This window comes from Coturnix japonica, chromosome 1 (genome assembly GCF_054131305.1).
Source record: "Coturnix japonica strain WE chromosome 1, WE-NBRP24, whole genome shotgun sequence".
NCBI classification, from domain to species: domain Eukaryota; kingdom Metazoa; phylum Chordata; class Aves; order Galliformes; family Phasianidae; genus Coturnix; species Coturnix japonica.
In genome coordinates this window covers 56,839,438-56,851,839 of record NC_140663.1, presented here as the reverse complement: position 1 = coordinate 56,851,839, position 12,402 = coordinate 56,839,438, and the positions used below count along the sequence as shown (strand labels likewise).

Below are 12,402 nucleotides of genomic sequence, written 5' to 3'. Positions count from 1 at the left end.
TTTAAAATATTTGTTTGCCATTCCCGTGGCAAAGTACACACATGGATAAACAAAGGATTGTAAGACTAGACAGATATTTTTTTTCTTACTAGCTTTTCACATGTATATCCCTAAAATCCTTGGGATGAGTTTCAAGAAAACAAAGCTGTGATGAGAAATGCTTTAATGAAATATGTGTTTTGTATGGCAAGAATTGGCCAAAGGGAATATAATAGGCTTTATATTCTGTGAAAAATATTAAAAAATACATATATATTAAAATATATACACATACATACATATATGTATACACATATGAGATACACACACACACATACATACATATATATACACACATATATACATATATATGTATGTATGTATGTGTATCTCATATAATATATGTATATATGTGTGTGTGTGTGTGTGTGTATGTATGTATGTATATGTGTCTCATATAATCTCATATATATATATGAGATTCTCCCAGAAATCTTTAGGCTGCTGGACTGTCATTTCAGCAATTCATGGTGTGCTTTTCTCCCAGAGACCCCAGCTGAGCAGTTGACTGTCAAACTAGGTATGCAAGATATCAAATTTTTGGGACTTCTCCAAGTAGAGTTATGAACATTCTTAACAGAATGAATTTTTGATGAAGAAATGAACTAACTCACAATGACGTATGGATTTAAAAAAAAAAAAATCATGTGAAAAGCATTTGTAATCCAGGGCTCTGCAGCTACCTCTGGTGACAAAAAGGGAGAGAGAGGGCAAGAGAGATTGGGAAAGGAAAGGAAGAGGGTGAGAGAGAATCTGACAGGAAAACTGTATGCTTTATATTAAGAAAACAGACGTTTCTGTACAAAAATGACATTGTGGCAAAATGTTCAGACTTCTGCTTTTTTCACCAGAGAACTAAAATTCGTTTTAAAACCTTGAAACCTGTGAAACTGAATTACTGTCTCCCAGCTAACTTTATTCCTAAGTATTTTCTGATTTTTTTTTTTTTTTTTTTCATTTTACAGTGGAAATACTGGACAGTCCCCTGATTTTATTATCTGAGGTGCTGGGAACAGAGTGAAACCAGAAAGCTAGTTTCACCTGAAAGGAATAAGATTTCACTGTGTTCTTTTGAATGGAAGCAAAGCAAAGGACTCCATTTCCCTCTGATTTCCTTTTGTACAAAGCTCTGTTGCTGTGAGAAAGCTGATAGTTCAGCATTGCAAAGTATGTTAACTACTGTGGCTTTCCTAGGTACAGAAAAACATGCGAGAGAATTCTGCTGTCACATACCCCAGCAAAATCTTTTCTTTTATCAATATGATTGCAACCTGAACACCATTTTCCTGTGTGCATTGACAAGGTACAGGAATGCAGAAAATTTTGACTGAAATTGATATATCTCATCACTGCTGATCAAACTACTATTTTACACATATGAGCAGAAATAGGGGTATTCCTGCTTTGTAATCCTAAGCATTCTGAATTTGCTATACTGTCTCCTGCTGACCCCAGAAGGGTTTGATTCATGCCCATAGGGAGTTTTCCTTACTGAGACCACTTACTTCATTCAAACAAGGTTGCCTGTAGACTACTATTATTTTTGTCAATCCACAGAGCCCATTTCTCTTTCTGGAGAGGCAGTTGTTATGGGAACAGATGTTACTTATCTGGCAGATCAATGGACAGAGGCATTTTAAGGTAGTATGACCTCTCATTATGAGAAGTACCAGATCTTGCTCTTGAGAAAACAGAGATCTCTTCTGCAAGCCCATGGGTATTTGTGTGAGTTGCACAATATGGCACTGACTCCCATGGGCTATCATAATTTATCCTTGTGTATGGATAACATTCTTGTTGAACAGAGAATAGCCAGAAAAGGTAAGAAATTTCTCCTGCAACCTGAAAAACACCAGAGTTCATTTTCTGAAACATATTTGAAAATATATGACTGTGAAATGTAAACAGTATAATCACTGTGTGGATAATGCACAAGTCTGAGAAATATAAATATAATATAAATATAATATTTTAAAAAATTGCTTGATCTTTGGTAAGTGGTTGATAAGCATTTCCAGTGCAGTAGTTTTTCCTCTCTTCACAGTGCTGAAAATAATTATTTACCTTTCTGTTGACCGTAGACATTGGGGGTAGAACAGGGAGATTAGTTGGGTTACACAGTATGGGAATTTTTGCTATGGTTTGATGCCAAGACTTTTTGCAGTGAGTGGTAGCCAGGTCAGGCAGCTGCAGGGCACTAGTGGGTTGATCTGAGCCCCTACCACCACTCACAAGGAGAAACTCAATCAAGGCTGGAGTGAACTTTCACAGAGCATGCTGGAAGCCCCAGTCTGCTTCTCAATATTTCATGTATCTTCCTAGAAGTTATTGGGAATGGCAAAACAGAGGTCTGGTGTGTAATTTTATTCTTGCAAATCATTTTATCAGAAAGTGGAAGTATTTTGAGGGTGAGAAAGCAAAGTTATGTAATTGGGGGTATTCATCTTAGAAATAGGAGGGCTAGGGGAAGTAGTAAGGACTGGACATCAACCTCAGGATCATGATCTTCCAAAATAAGTTATTTATCAATTATATTCTGCTATATATTCCATTTGCCCTGACAGGACCTGATCCCTTCTGAAATCATTACAGTTTTTGTACTGAGAACAAATCATTGACATCTGTCACAGAACAGACTATGGAAATTTTTACACTGAAAAAAAAAAAAAAAAAAAAAGACTGATATGCTATGCCTGTCAAATTTTGTTAAACAAATCCTTCCTTTGTACTGTATATACTGCCAAGTTAAATGTGGTGGGGATTTAATGGTTTCTTTCAATCCTCTGAAACTGTAATAAAGGTCAAGACATGAAAGAGGAAGCAAACAATCTACACCTGAAATTCACATCAGTGATTTAAATAGGAATACCCAGCAATCTATGTGCATAGCTACTCTGAGTACTTTTCAGATTTCAGTGCTGAAAGATACATCTTTCTAACTTTTATTTGTCTTTGATCCAGTTCCTCTCTCCAATACAAACCTATTCAAAATGGATTTCATTTCTGCAGTAGCAAGAATAAAATTATATTTTTTTCTAAATCGAATTTGATCCTGAACTGGTTTTGATTCTAAATTCATTGCTGGCACCATTTAGTACCATTCTGTGAAAAAAGAGGAAAACAAACACCCCAAGCCTCTGATGAATACACTTTTCACATTTGTCAGATTTTATTACAGACATCAAGAAAGATGATAGACCTTTTCTGGGCTTTTGATTAAGAATAAAAAATAAAAATAAAAGATTTTGGAAAATAAATATGCGAAAACAAAAATCTTCACTGCATGTGTTATCTTTTGTCACTTATCTGAGACTAAAGCCATCTCTGCAAAATGCTACTACTTCTTTGTGGTCCAGTCTTCTTGTTTTCATACATGTTTGTTTTTTTTTATCAACACCCCCTACAAAAGATGACACTCTTCAGGTCTGCCTAAATCTACTTTTCCCCATCTCATCATTAAGGGTATCTGAAGACAAAATAAACAGTTCATGCACAAGTCTTGAAACGGTGCCAGAAGAGCATTAACAAAAGCAAACTAGCACTGTGACATTAACAAGTGAAATAAAGCAATAATAATAATAATAAAAGCAGCAGGGAATTGTATGTGAGTAGATGACTGTCCTGGTATCAGCATTACTGCCCCAGTGCTATTCCTAGGATCTGAGGATTTCTACTGTTCTTAAACACATCTTGTTCACTACTTTTCCGTTAGTCTAAAATTGGTGAATATACTATAAGCCCAACTAGCCTGTATTCAAAATTTCACAATGAAAAATACAGGCAGTATATACAAAAATTTGATCTGTCCTGTTTCAGGTAACAAAAATAAATACTTTTTCCTCAAAGTTTTGGATAATTATGTATTTCTACTAAATTGGTACTGTTGTTTTTACTACTGTGCCAATAGACTAGTACAATTACTGTTGTTTTTCAGTATGTGTAGCTTTAACTGTAGATACGGCTTTGTTTTTCAGGATCTGGCTTATTAAGAGAGTATTTGTATTTTGTCTTTGGGCATCTGACATCACTCCAATTTAAACTCTGCTTTTGTATACACTGTGCAAACTTGAAAAATACACCTAATGGGCATAGTATTACCTGACTGATTTTGATGGGGGAAAAAAAGTGTTTTTGCTTTCTGAACTAGAAGAGATGCTTTCAGTCATGTGTCTCCTTATCTTTGCTAGAATTTTATATAAATAATCCTTGGTCACAAAATAGCAAATAACCAAGATGTGTTGCAAAGATATGGTAAGGCTTTCATCTGTGCTGTGGTGGAACCATAGCAAAGAACACACATATGATACAGTCATTCATAGAGCGAGAGAAATGAAATAGGATAGTAATTCGCACTAAGTACCACCTACAGTACTCTGCAGCACAGCATGGAAGAATATTTACACACTAGAGGGAATTTGCATAATGACAATTGAAAAAGACAGAGTATTTGCCCTCTGCATATCAGAGACAGTAAATAGCTCAGGTCCTTTTAGCTCTGGAAAGCTAACAAGGGTAGAATAGTCTTTCGTTTTCTTTTACAAGTAAGCTGCAGAGTTGAGACTGGAAATGTAGTTGGTACAATCAATATAATTTTATAACCAAGAAATGAGAGAATGAAATCATTGCACATGAAGTGTAAAAGGGGGTGGTTATTAAGGGGAAAGGAAGAAGTTACTGTTGTTATTCTCAAGTACTCAACATTGACTGGTTTCTGTGGCATTTCACCTGACATTTACACCGGCTGAAAGTACTGGATCCTGTAAAATGAGGCTGACACCTCAGTGCATCCAAATGGATGTCAGTCCATCTCCTGTGTGCATGTCCAAGGTGGAGTAAGGAATGAAAACATAAATGAAGAGAAAGAATAGGGAAACTATTCGGTAGCATTATTAATATTAGTTTTCGAGCTCCTTTAGAGGGTTAGATAGGGAAAACAGAAGCCCCTGGAGAGCTACCAGATGTCATGTCAACTGAGAATGGGACAGATATTGTAGGAATCTCACAATATGTAACACTGGTCTGTGGAAAAATACAAGATATTGTTGTATCACAATGATCCATTCCTAAAAATTATTTTTAATCCCTGTCTGTATTATATCCATGTATAGCCCAATCTACATCCCTAGTGCACACTGTCAATTAACTACAGTACTGCGGTTCACAAGTTAAAGACAGTGTTCAAAGTGTTTCTGCAGACAGTAACAGTTTTTTAATACAAATGTTAAGTATAAGGAGTACAGAGCTGAAACTGTGAAATATTCTGCAGAGATTTAGGTGTGCAATACCTATTATAATAAATGGAGCAACAGACAACAGCAAAGCAAGTTAAGAGATCTTAGAGATTTTAGGAGATTTCAGACACCTTAATTTACCAGATGAAATAATATATAGATTTGAGAAAATGTTACCCAACTAAGTATATTTTATGAATAAAGCATCAATGATAGTCATGGCTCCTTCATACCCCATTTAGAAGTATCTAAAAGACTACACCCTGCAGTGTCCTTGCAGTAAGATGTCACTAGTTGTCTCTTTAATCACTGACTAAGGAAGAAAAAAATGAATACATAATAAAAAAGCCTAAATTTAAGAAATATGATGATGTATTATATGTCATATTAGCCAACTCTTACAGTGGAAATCGTGCGATCACTCTGCTCTTAAGTGGCTTCTCCTCTCTTGTTCTCCTCGGTTCTGGGTATTTGGGTTCCACAGAATCGCAGCTGGAAATATGAGTAAAATAGAGCAGAATATGTACTACACACAAGCATGGAAAGAAATCTCTGACATGGATGAATTGTGCAATAAATATTAAATATCAATAAGCATTTGCAAATATTAGAAAAAAATGTTACATTTTTTAATGCAATCCATCCATTTGCCTCATTTAATTTGTGACAATTTTTTTTTGAAGTGAGTGCCTTAATATTCTATCCAGCGAATGAAGAGAACCACACATCTTCTAATCATCCTACTCAATCACTTCCACCGTGTGGAAGGCTGAACTAAATGGGTAGGATCTCCACCTAGAGGCATACAATGGCAGTTACCACTCAAAACAGACGTTCCCAGAATCAGAATGGCCTCAAAAACACGCTGGAGATTTGCTTGCAGCTGAAGCACCATTTAGGTGGAGGAACTCCACATTTTATTATAATTTACATTTTATTAAAATTTACGTGTAATTATAATTAAGGAGCATAACTATAATTTGATTAAATTGGGAAGTGATTAGATTTTGATTTATTAGTAGCAAACAGGCTGACTACTGAGGTATATTTAGACTGTGATATTCACTGCAAAGGTCTGAGCAAGCAGTTCTGTTTAGTCATCATTTTGCTTATGTTTCAACTCAAATTATTGTTGCAGAGTAAGTTGTAAAAGGATCAGAAGAGTGACTGTTGTCATCAAAAGGCAACAGAGCTGCTTACACCTCACACACATTTCATCACTGGGACTATGCTTATTTCCACTTGCAGAGGCTTGTTGGAAAAAGGAGATCAAAACAACAGATTTCAGCAAGTTGCTTCCTTTCCCTGCCCTGTAATGTGCCTGTGCAGTTGGAAGCTGACTGAAGTTCATCACACAAGTCTACCTGAACAAGATAAGTTTTATCTGACTCCAACTATCTTTTTCAAGCACTTTGTTAAAATATCCATCCCAGAACTGAGTCTAAAATTATATATATCTGCTGCCCTGATAAATGTTCCCTCAGCAGAAGAGTTATTTAAGCTTCTGTTAAGACTGAATTGAAGATCATTAGATTCCAGGATATATTATCTGAAGGAACAGAGCTGTGATAGGTAAGTACTCCTTCTGCAGCCCAGTTTGAATCAGAGGCACAGCACTTCATTATCCTCATATCAGCCATCATGCCTGTGCTATTAAATAGAAAAACCTTTTGAGAGCTACTCATAGTCTCCAGGTGACAGGTGATAAAGTTGGGGAAAGAGATGGGCATTCAGAAGGCTGAGTGAAACCAGCTCATAATTTGTTCTGAATACCTGGAATTAATGCATCTCTTATTTAAGATACATACTTGTAGAATTAAAATGTAAAAAAATAAATCTTACACACTACTTATGTTTTTTTCCTAGTTTAATTTCTGTTTTCTGACAAAGCAAGTGAGAATATTGTCGATGAAATAATAGTAAAGGGCTATAAGACAGTACAGAAGATCTCACAAAGATCTACTGATTAAATCCCTCATCCTGTCAATGAGACCGGTAAAGACTCTGTGACATTTCAGTGAATCTCTGCAAGTTCCTCCAAGTTGTGGTTGTCCTTGCAGGACCCTGAATAAGTCCATGGAGACTCTCATTGCTCCTCAGAGATTTTGTAACATACAGCAGTGTTGCTGACAAAAATATTAATAAACTGTAGGCCCAAAGAGACTCTTATTGTAGTTAAAAAAAAAAAAGTCTTTCCTTTTCCCTTGACTGGAATATGTGCTAGCCCAATGCTTTTTATCAAAGATTTCCTTATCGACACACTTATGATCTAGCACACTCAAACTCGAAGGCATCTTTACTCAGTAAATATTTTTCAGACATCTTATCAGCCCATTGTGGTCACTCTTACATGAAATCCTCTAGGGCTTTAAAACTGGAACCCTTCCATTTATGTGTCCACTAGTCTGGGGCAATTTTTACACATCTTACGATTTTCATAATCACTTGCCTACAACACAGATTAGAAGCGTAGAGGAGAAAACTGACTCAGATATAAAAGGATTTGGCCAAAATTCCTAGCAAGAATTTAAGCATATGTTATGTCCAAGTTCACATTTGTTACTAAGAGGGTAACAAAATCTTTCTTTATTTCTGCAGACCAATCTAAGGTAATTGTAGAGAAATAGTGAAAGAACTTAGTTCTTTACCTTATTAGAAAAGAATAGTACCTAAATACCTGGAACGAAATCTATATTTCCAAGCCCATTTTGAAGTCTGAAAGATTTCCTCTTTTTTCAAAGGATAGATATAAGATCCAAAACATTGACAAGTCTGTGTTCTCTGTTTTTCTGGAAAGATGTTAGCAATACTCACACTTTTAAGATGTTTTAAAATCTCAGAAAAGTGCTTGCTATAGCTAATTACAAGTGCAATTAATTACATCTACATATCTTTACAGTAAGTACACAATGATCTCCCCTTCCATGGACAGATTGCATATTCCTTGCCAAGGCAGAAAATATTTATCTAGAAATATTATTTCAGTGGCATTTATATACAACTACTACATTATAATGGGCTCTCTAAACCTGACTGTCACATTTCACAGAATGTCTGTTGCCTACTTTAATTGCAGAAGCCGTAGGAGCAAACTAATATAATTTTTATTCCACTGCAGGTTTAAGAAATCCATGTCTAACTCTGTCTCTGATGCATAGCTCCAGATATTGGTCTCAACACACTGCAGTTACACTGAACAAGGTAAAATAGCTTAGCTTAGCCTATGAATAATTCATCATGGCATTAAGAGAAACCCCTATCCTATGTTAAACAATAATACAACATTTAATAAGGTGAACTTAATAGCAGGAAACTGGGGAACTTGTCTCTGACCATGTACCTTCTGTTAGAATTATATTTAACATCATGAGGCCAGAAGGACTGTAGCATATAAGCAAATAATTTCAAGCTCTCTATTTATTTTGATTTTTAGAGAGATGTTGCAGAGCTTGAACACTTCATTCTCTGACCTCTCTTGCGTGTTTGTAAAAGCTAAAAAGAAGGAAAAAAAGGGAATGTTTGAAATGCAAGCTTTTAAGCATGCTAAATGGGATTATTTGAAATCAAAACTGTTACAGGCCTGAGGATTAATACTGATATGGCATAGAAAAAAAAAAAAAAAAGCAATTATTTTGTAAATAGATTTGTACTGTAAAGCATGAAAAAGCTACAGAAGAAAATGTTCCTAGGTGCCATGGCTTCAGGTCATCCTCTCTGTCATAGGAAGCAGCAGTCAATGGCTGCTGAGCATAATTTACACTCCAACCCCTTGTCACAGGAACTGTTTGAAAACAAATATGCTGCTTTTCTGCATAGGAATTGCAAATTGCTCTTATCACTTCTACAAGGAGGACTATGAGATACAAAGCTGCCAAAGAGTCATGGTGATAAATATATTATGTCCCTTTAAAATCTCATTCTGACTCCAAAATGAGTTAAAAACAAACAAACACACGCACACACACAAAATCTTCTGACACAAATAATTTGATTTTGAGATTCAAACACTGTGTTGTATTTTACTACATATTTTACTTTCGTGACAGGCGCACTATATCAACTTCACCAAGGCTGTTGCTAGAATGATGTATCTTGTATCAAGCCAGCTCTTATCTCATTTCTGATACTGTTTTCATTATTTTCCTGAAATTTCATAATTGTGCTATAGATTATTTGCTCCCTTCATTTGGCAGGCTTATCTGTTGGTTTTTTATGTGCTTGTGATCTCTGCTTCCTTACCTCAAACTACAGGAAACATATCTCTGGAAGGGTACTAATAACTTTTATTTTTTGAGGTTTAGTTTGCCCTCATCTTCTACAATGTCACTTACATGGCCCAGTTTTCTCAACCTAGTTCCTTCTTTATAAAAAAACCCAACAACTTTAAATTGATATTTGATTGTAAAGCAAGCTGATGAGAGGTGAAATACTATCTGGATAGGAGTGCCATCTAGTAAAGTACTTTGGGAACAATCTTCTCCATCAAACTACAGAGTCCCTTGGTTGTCATGCCAGAGATTAAATCCCTCCCACTCTGCTGTGCCACAGCAGAATCTCTCAGCAGCAACTGCTGCATTGCAATGTGCCTCTGTGTGATGGGCACCAGCACATACCTAAAGAAAGGACTATCAGGAGATGCTGAGGGAGAGAAAAGAGAAAATAAATGAGATGAAAACAAGAAAAAGAAATTAGAAAAGAACAGATGTGAATGAAGAAAGAAGGAACTAAGCGAGGAGAAGTAAGGAAAAGTGACTGCAAGAGTTATGCACGAGCATTCACCTAGGCTCCATGAAAATATACAAATGAATTTCAGCAATCCGTATATAAATAGGATTTTATGTTTTTTGGTTCTCCTGACATTTCCTGTTTTTCAAAGAAACAGTTTTCATCTGTTCTGCTAGAAGTGAATTTTGCAACAAGGTGAATATTTCTGAAGATATTTTTGAACACCGGTGTCCATTCTAACAAACAAACATAGGATCAAGACCTCCTAAACAAAAACCCTTCAGTTTTGTCTGTTAAATTAGGTCAATTTAAAATTTATTTTGAACTGTTTCTTTGAAACAGTGGAATACTTCAGAAAAAATAGCAAAAACCTTTATAAAAATTGTTTTGTAAATTAAAAAAGGGTTTTCTTTAATACCTGTTTCTTATTCTCTGCTTTCATAAGAAATTCCTTACTGAGTCTATTTTCATTGCCTATGTTTTTCCATGACAGCCCATGGAGACTCTGGCTAGCAGTCCCTTATGTTTCTTGCATACTGAATAAAGTCTCAAAGCACTGAGTAAATTGCAGATTCAAAATCTCACCTCCAAGTGTCATTCAAACATTTAATTTCTTAAATCCTGTTGTGATCTACTGAGATATGGCCACTGTAACCTCAGTGGTGAAGGAAGTTGAAATGATTTTTGGAAGTTATTATTCATTCCTGTATATTTGTTTTTTTTTCTATAGAGATGAATTTTTCCTCTGCAAATTTATGTTGCTGTTTCCTTTGCTGCTATTTATGGTGTGGATATGAACCTATTTCCCTCTTGCCCTGTCATTCTTTTCTTACTCAGTTCATCAGCACAGTCATGACCTTGGATTTGGGACCTTCGGCAATCAGTTCCTTGATAGGTCTGTCTCTAAACGGCATGAGATTCAGATAATCAAGTAGGATTCAGATATTTATGTTCAGATAAAGCCTGTTTCATTGGAGCTGAAACCATCACAAATTGCATTTCTCTTAGGATTTCTGTATCTTTGCCTGTGATCCCTGGTAAACTGTACAAAAATACAATGGAAAAAAATAAACAGCAAAAGAGAAGTGCATCTGAACTCCTGGGATCCCTGGAGCCTACAGTCTGGAACGTCAAGTCCCTGCTATATCAGATGAGTTGGCAGAGGCACAGTTCAACACCATGGAACAGCGGCAGCTCTCTGTGGTATCACGTCCTGGGGATTTCAGTTGTCATTGTGTCTTCCTCAGCACTCTTCCCTCCTTGCTGTACTACTTACTGCTGCTGCTGCATCTCCTCTCCTTAACAACACCCTTCTCTCAGATCTGAACTGTGGCTTATGGACTGAGATAGATGCACATCACTCCCGCTGGCTTTCCTTTTATTTTTCCTTTCTGCCTAGTGAAGCACCTTTAACCTCTCTTGCCTTTCTCATCTTGTTCTGCAGTCTCTTGCCACTCAGATCAGCTTCTTTGCTATCGTTTTTTCATAGGTTAGACTGTTTTCCTCATATTCTCATCTTTCTCTGTTTTCTTCCCAGTGCTCAGCTCCCATTTCTATGAACACTTTTAAATGCAGAAAGGTAAAATCTTTCATGCACTCTATAGTAACCTCCTAGAGGTGTCTAGCAGGAAGTGATCCTGAGACTGAATGCCATGGTTCTGCCCTTTCACTCAAGATGAGTGCTGAATGGTAGTTCTACCATTTAGCTTACAGAAGCTATCCTAACCTTGATGAACTTTTCTCCAAAGTTTGTAAGAAATTTCAACACTGTTTATTCCAAAATCACAAGTCCCTATTTCACATTAACATTAGGGCATAGTATCCTATATACAATATCCTTTATGTAAGAATAATAGAATTGTTGTGATTGGAAAAGACCACTAAGATCATCTAGTCCAACCTTTATCCTACCGCCATTATTGCTCACTAAACCATGTCTCTGAGTACTACATCCACAAGTTTCTTGAAGCCTCCAGGGATGGTGATTCCACCACCTCCTTAGGAGCCTGTTGCAGTACATCATCACTTTTTCTGAGCAGAAATGTTTCCTAGTATCCAGCCTGAACCACCCATGGCACAACTTAGGGCCATTCCCTCTCACCCTATTGATGTTACCTGGGAGGAGGAGTCATCTCCCACCTCACTACAACCTCCTTTTGGGTTATTGTGAAGAGCAAAAAATTGCCAGGATGAGAAATACAGATCTGTGAGTGGAGCATAGAAAGATATAGCCAGTCAGGACTGAGATGTTCTGCCAATACATGTGTTTGACTGTGAGTTGAATCAAATCCATTTGAGCAGAAATAATATATAGTAAGTACAAAGAATAGCGTATTGTGAGGGTAGATTAAGGGGACACCCATAAAGTTGCAGAGAAGTGACAATATCCAATAATTGTAGTGATTGG

General features: G+C 36.3%; 1 protein-coding gene across 2 annotated transcripts in view; it reads right to left on the bottom strand.

Moving 5' to 3' along the window:
- CHRM2 (cholinergic receptor muscarinic 2) overlaps positions 1-12,402 on the bottom strand; it is a 101,459-nt gene that overhangs the window by 12,612 nt on the left and 76,445 nt on the right. Inside the window, exon 1 of one of the 2 annotated variants that reach the window (XM_032445569.2) lies at positions 5,673-5,763. The exons of the other annotated variant lie outside the window; for it this stretch is intronic. The gene's annotated coding sequence lies outside the window, so the exon portion shown is untranslated. Of the gene's footprint in view, positions 1-5,672; positions 5,764-12,402 lie in introns of those variants that run through there. 2 annotated transcript variants of the gene reach the window in all.